Here is a 7,743-nt window from a genome sequence, read left to right as displayed (position 1 = left end):
TCCAAATCATAATGCAGCGCCATCGTTAGGTCAAACGTTTCGTTCTATATGTGACAATGATTAATATAAACCACGATTAACTACTTGGAGTATCCTCCGTTATGTGCTTTAGACAAGTTTGTTTTCCGAGGTGTGTCTTTCTCGACCTTGGAATGGCCGCATGTGTTTGTTCCACACCAACAACTATTCATGAAATAGTTTAATCTGTAAAGGAATCTACGCTAAGACTGGTTCGTACTCTAGTGAAATCGGGACTTTCTGGTAGCCTAGTAATACTTCCTATATTTCCATCTTTATCCTCCCAGGAAACTGGGTTTTAATAGTATTTAGTGAAATGGTACATGGCTTCAGTTGAAGCAAACACTTAACACTTTATTTTTGGTTAGCTATACATCTAATTCACCGGTTTACAGTTTACCCATGTTTGCAATATGTCGATGTACGCACTGTTTTCATTTTGATTTGTTAAACAGTAATGAGGGGTTAGCGTTTGTGAGTAATGTGGAAGTCTAATTCAGATGTTGCTTGTAGTTTAATGGAAGGAAAATTCAGTAGCCATTTTGATGTCTTAATGTGCCAATACTCAGAGCATTGTGAGTGTTCAATTTCCCTTATTCTTTGGCTGCCTGAGTTTTGCGGTGAGTTGGAACAGCCAAGCGGCACATGAAGGGATTAAACCAGCAAAATTTAATATCCTACAAATAATATAGTACTTATTTTCAGTTTTGCTTACCATAAAAAACAAGTCTTGTGAATGTTCTTCACTTACCCTTTTTCCTTTTTTTAATGTTAAAAATGTACAGTGGTATTTAAAAATATGCAGTTCATGAACCTAGGTTTCTGTTTTGTAATGCATCATTTTACACCTTTCATAATTAAATTTCAACAAAATAAAAGTCTATATTTGCATTACAATGTGTTTATTTAATCAGTGGTTTACGTACTATGTTTAAAAGTTTGGATTTTTTAGCTTGAATGTTGACAGCAATATGTTTGATGGCAAACTGAAACCTACCATTTTGAAATATAGTACCTTTCAACGTTTATAATGAATATGATCTGTATAAGAAACAGTATATCGATCACTCCAGTGACGTATCCCTGTCCAGACCTGGTGTAGATATGCGCCTTTAAGATACATATGATGCCCTATACTGGCTGTGGTGTTAAACCAAATATAAAAATATAACACAAAGGTTCGTCTATTTTAACAGATATTTAACACAGTCACATACAATAAATGAGTGACAGCCCAACACTTTCCAAGACTAACCTTTAACCTAAAGGTCCAACATAACCCAGCACACCACCGGTTGCCCCATCCATACAGGATGGTGGGCAGAGAGAGACTGAACTAAGATTTTGCATTCAACAGGCATATTGAATCACTGTAGGTGTGCCCTCGTTAACATATCAAAAGACATGTGATACAGGAAGAGTTCAACTGGCAAAAACATTGACAACAATACTTATGTCACCACACTGGCACTCCGTTTTTGAAAGATGCATGCCGCTCTTTTGTTGTACCATTGATGCTGACCGTGGAGAGGGACTGGGGGGTTCTAGCCTAGGGAGGTCCAAAGGTAAATACACCACTGGATAACTTCTTAATGATGACACCAAGACCACTGTGGAAGTTTAAATGCCTGATATATTTAGACAATGCTGGCAGGGGTGAAAAGTGGTAGTGTTGTGCATTTGACTGGTTTTCCTTTGCTGGTTGACAACCTCTGACACAGAAGAAGCATCTTTGGATATCCTTGGTAGGTAGAGGTAGATAGCTCCATTATATACTTTAAATATGGCAGGTTAGATGTTTGCAGTCATGACCTTTCCACCAGCCATTCCTCCTGCACTAAAAAACTTTGTGTGTTTGATTAAATCTTTATAGAAATAAAATAATGGAAAGATCTGTTAAGTAATTTTGTTTAATATACCAGAGATGACAATTTAAAATTTTGTTTATATAGAAAAGCACTCAAGTATTTTTTTTTTTTCTTTCTTTTTTGTCTATGTTTAAGTTCTATAGAGGAATCCCCCTTACTACATAGATAAGACATTCATGGCGCAGGCAGAGAGAGAGCAATAAATATATATATAAACTATTTAAGTAGCGGAAATTGCACCTAAATGGTCAAAACACAAACTTTAATAAGATGATTATACCAACACACGAGCAAGGAATAGAATGCAATCTATATAAGAGTCAGAAGTTAGACCTGGTTCTTCTAATATTTTAAGCCGATGGTCCCATGATTGAAAAGATTTATAGGAATTTAGAAAAGGCCAGCTAATTGCTCTTTCCATTTGGGCTTGAAAGACAAGTTGTTTATAAAAATAGTTCCAAACAAAAGGAGAGGAAGATTTCCAATTTCTAGCAATTGAAATCTTCATTGCTACTAAACAATGTGTTAATAATAATTTATCTCTGTTTTTTAGTTTCGGCCAATTTAAAGAGCCAATTCTGGAGTTTTTCTAAATTTAATTTTTATTAGAGATTCCAATAGGTCAAAAAGTCTGGTCCATACACAGCTAGTTTCTTCGCATTTCCACCATATATGAAGATAGGTACCCCCTTTCTTATTACACCTCCAACATAAAGAAGAGCAAGAAGGGTAATTTTGTTTTATGGTAGAAGGGACTAGATACCACCTATTAACAACCTTATACTGAATCTCTAGGAGGCTTATACAATGTATGGCTTTATTAGTGCTTAGCTGTGCTTGGAACCAATCAGATCGACCAATTTTATAATTTAGTTCCTTTTCCCAAATTTTTATGCATGGAGGGTCTGGTGTTAGATCCCATTCTTGCATTAATTTGAGGACTTTGGCTGTTACTTGGTCTACTTTATTTGAACTAAGGATTTCACTAAGTTTATCTGTCTGTGGAGTGCTTTTCATTATGGAACTGCTAAGAGCATTCTTTATTCTTAAGTATTTAAATATCTCTGTTGGTGGGAGTTGATATTCATATTGTAGGTTGGAAAAAAAATTAATTTTACCATCTATAAGCAAGTGGTCAATGTATTTTAATCCTTGTTGTTTCCATCTTTTTATATCAAGATCCTCTGTATTAAATACCAAAACATCTAGACGATGGAAATTAATTAGTTGTTTTATCTATTTTCCAACGTTTCTTTTGATTCTCCCAGATAGGGATCAATTGGTCTAAAATTAGACTACCTCCAATATTTTCTTATATATATGTTAAACCTAGGTTATTCCAAATACCCCCCGTCTTATAATCAAGGTCGTCTTCTCATCAGACCTCAAAATGTCTGCTGGGGCCATGCTACTTACCGGGCTTTGGTCGCGAGCAGCAGGAGAACAAGAAGCTAGCAGCGTGTCACATAACTCTGCCTCCCCCCTCCTTCCTCTGGGGGCGGGGCCAGAGAAGTTGCACGCACAGCCGGGCCCCTGCAGAAGTCTTCGAGTGGGAGATCTGCAGTTCAGGTAAGGGGGTGGGGAGGGTTTTTGTGATTAATGTGTGAAGTATGTCTGATTAATGGAATGAATGAGTATTTAAATGTTTGTGAATGAGTGTGTGTTAGTATGGATGTGTAAGGGTGGTGGTGGTAGCATGGCATAGGGAGGCTGTACTCACACTCCTATCATCCTCAGGTTCCAGCATGTACTGGCTGCCTTGGCTTGATAGGAGTGTGATTGCTGTTAGCAGATATATATATATATATATATATATATATATACACACCTCCAGAAATGCCTTTTAACCCCCTATATGCCACTCTGCCCCATGATATGCCTTTTAACCCCCTATATGCCACTCTGGCATATAGGGGATTAAAAGGCATATCATGGGGCAGAGTGGCATATAGGAGGGTATAAGACATTTCTGGAGGCAGAGTGGCATATAGAGGGTTAAAAGGCACATCATGGGGCAGAGTGGCAAATAGGGGGTATAAGGCATTTCTGGGGGCAGATGTGCATAACTGGGGGGGCAGGTTGGCAAATAAAAGGAAATAAAAAAATATATATTTTTCTCAATCATAGCTTTTATTAAATATGAAAATATTGTTTACATGAATCAATATTTACTAGTAAAACTTTTTTTCCTATAGGGTAGTCTTGTATTCAGGCTTTTTGTTTTTTTTCCTAAATTAATATTTAGATTTTGGGGGGTCGTCTTATAATCAGGGTCGTCTTATAATCGAGCAAATACGGTATATGGACAATCATGTTGGCTGAGTAGATGTTTCTTATGCTCGGAAAATAAATACCTCCTAATGGTTTTTTAATTAATATACTTTGTTTTAATCTAGGTCTTTTGCCCCTCCAAATAAAGTTTGAGAAACTTCTTTGGATCAAGGAGAACCATTGGTCAGAGGCTTTTAAAGGTAACATTTGGAACAGGTATGACCACCTTGGTAAAATATAAGCATTAATTAAATTAATTCTACCCTACCACAATAATTCTATACACTGCCGTTCTTTCAGTTGTCTGTTTGTATCTTTCATCAAATTTAAGAAGTTAATTTCCATAAGTTTTTTAATGTCTGAAGAAATAGAAATACCCAGATATCTAAAGTCGAGTTTTTGTCCAGGTAAAATCATATCGATGGTTTATTACTTCTTTAGTATCTTTGTCTAGCTTTTTTCCCAGAAGAACAGTCTTGGTTGTATTAACCTTATAATTTGAGACCCTACTATAGCTGTTAATTTCGTCCATCAAATATTTAAGGGATGCGACCGGGTCAGTTAGTGTAACTAGTACATCATCTGCATACATATTTAATTTTGAACTCTTAGTTTTAGTTTGAAATCCTTTTATCTTGTCATTGCCTCTGATGTTTATAGCTAAAGGTTCCATTGAGATAATATATAGTAGAGGTGATAAAGGGCATCCCTGACGGGTGCCATTTCGCAATTGGAACCATGGGGAGCACAGATTTGGACCTACTATTCTAGCCGAAGGAATAGATCTGAATACATGGAAAAAATAGCTCTGTGCATCCATCCATGAATTCCATTTCTTTGTAATACCAAATCTAAAAATGTCCAACTGACCCCGTCGAACGCCTTTTCTGCATCTACCGCTATAGTGAGTAAAGGGATTTTCAATCTAGCAGATGCATCCATAATATCTATTCTTCTTCTTGTATTGTAGGTAGATGATCTACCCAGGACAAAACCAATTTGATCTTTGTGAATTATTGTATTTAGAATAGACTTCATCTAAGATGGAGGCGAATATTTTAACATCCACATTAATTAAGGGTATCGGGCAGTAATTTGTGATCATCGTAGGGGATTTACCTTCTTTTAATATTGGTAGAATGTTAGCGCGTATCATTTCTCTCGGAAAGCCCCCTTCCTCCACCGTATCATTAAACAGTGTTGTTAACCTAAATACTTAATAAAATAAAAAGCACTCAAGTATTTTTAATAAAATATTTCAGCCTGTGAAATTCATTGTTTTTGGACAATCATCTAAACAGTATAGAGCTGTAAAAATGTTTACAGAATTAAAAGCTATTCAATAACGAAAGTATAAAGTGGTTAACATAATACAAAAAAGGAAAAAAAATAATCTAAGTATTGCAGAACCACCAGCACTACACCAATGTATAGACACATCCAGCAGCATGATCTGGGACTGAATTTCAACAAAATGACGCCAGTCATTGAATTTGATCCTTCAGATTACAGCAACTGATAGAGGCGGCAGCAGTAGGGCAGACACTGCCAGGCAGAGACTCATGCAGAGACTCATGCAGTTCCGGTGTTCATTGAGGCGGCCATCCATGGCACTCAGTGAGGCTTCTTCAGGAGCAGAATACAGATATTGTACAAGTAAAACAAAGTAAAAAGCTGCAGTCTATGTTAGTCTATAGTTAAACTGCAGCTTTTTACTTTGTTTTTACTTTGTTTTACTTGTACAATATCTGTATTCTGCTCCTGAAGAAGCCAACGAGTTTGATGAAACGCGTTGAGAGACTTTGAAAGATTTTTCCATACGGATATTTCTTATTTTGCTGGATGCTTGTTTCCACATTGCGCTTATAGCATAACATTTTTGTTGTGCCAACTTACTTGTGAGTTTACCCAGTTTTTTTCTTATTAAATATATTTTCTACTATACTGCACCATTGGCGGTTTTTTATCTACATTTCAGGATTTATCAAGATCTGTCGCTATCTGATGAGCCTCTATAACCAGTTACTCTCTCGTGAGTGCAATATATATTCACTACACAGATATTTTTTTGAACTTGCTGCACTATTGTATTGTTATTTTTCTCCACATGTCCATGCGCCACTTGTTCGATATACTGTTGTGATACACTTGTGAGGAGTGTTGTTTTTGGGAGCTGCGGAACCTGTGGGGAGTATATATATATTATTATTTTCACTTCAGACACGTGAGGGTGTTTTTCATTTTTCTTGTACCATTATCACTGTTTAAATACCCCTGTTTTTTCACCTCAAGATGAGTTCTGATGATGCTTCGGATGGGCTGCTATGATCCTTTATTGTCCTTTTCAAGACAATAGCCACACTGTGTAGCTAAGCTTCGGCTAGCCACAGTGCCAACCCAGCTCCGGTGCAGCGACATCCCCCCTTCCCTCTACAACGCTGTCTGGCGCTGAAGGGGTTAATTGTTGGTGTCCTGGCAGGAGGAAGCAACATTTGGCAGGAGTACCCAATCAGGGTACAGGGCGTCACAAAGCCTATCAACGCCCCAGTGGGGAAAGAGAAGAGGAATTAGTTCTATCTATAACTCCTCAGGAACCAGCAAGAAGACAGAGTTTTGTTTGGCTTATCAACAAATTACGGCACGAAAGGACGTTGGTTCCTGTTCACCTGCAAGAACAGGGAGCTTACCCTCCCGTCTTGACGGTGCCAAAGGCTGGTCATAGATCTCAAACACGTCAATAGCTTTATCAGATACAGCAGGTTCCAAATGGAGAGACTGCAGTGTGTCCTCGTCTCCATAGGAGATTTTATGGTCTCCATCAATCTTCAAGACACTTACCTCCACATCCTGATCAGACAGGGTCACCACAGATTCACCAGAGATTCATTTTTGGGTCACAGTTCCGTCAGCAGCAAGCTTCCTACATCTGCAGTTTCAGGCTCTCTCTTTCATAATTTCCTCAGCACCAAGGATTTTCACAAAGTTAATGTCTGCAGTCATGGCTTTTCTGAGACTTTAAGGTGTTATGGTAATTCCCTACCAGGAGGACTGGTTGGAGTTAGCTCCCTCAGAATGCGCTGTACGTTCCCGTCTCCTCCAGACCACATCCCTCCTCCAGCACCTTGGTTAGATCATCAACCAGTCCCATCTGGTCCCAACCAGGGAAAGATAAATCTGGGCATGATTCTGGACTCTACCAAAGCAATTAGGCAGGTCCTAATGGATTGATTTGTTTCCATCTGACACGTTCTGTCACTCCTGGGACTTATAGCCTTGGCTCGGTTTGCTATTCTGGCTTTCCTCTTCCTCTATTGGGACAGGTCTCTCTCTCTCCTCTTCTCTCTCCTCTCCTCTCTCCTGGCTCTTGTCTCCTCTCCCATCTCCTCTCCTCTCCTCTCTCTCGTCTAAGCACATTGGTGCTCCATTCTCTGACTTGTGGACTCGGGGGAAGAATGTCCTCTGGGGATTGCTGTGGACTCCTGTTTTTACAGGGAGCGAGTTTGTGCATGGGGTCTGGTCTCCCGAAGAAGGTCTTCTTCATATCAACTATCTGGAGCTCTGGGCAGTCTGGAGGGCCTTGAGGACT

Source organism: Spea bombifrons, chromosome 4 (genome assembly GCF_027358695.1).
Source record: "Spea bombifrons isolate aSpeBom1 chromosome 4, aSpeBom1.2.pri, whole genome shotgun sequence".
NCBI classification, from domain to species: Eukaryota; Metazoa; Chordata; class Amphibia; order Anura; family Pelobatidae; genus Spea; species Spea bombifrons.
The sequence above is the reverse complement of the archived record's forward strand: the minus strand, read 5'-3'. Positions refer to the sequence as shown.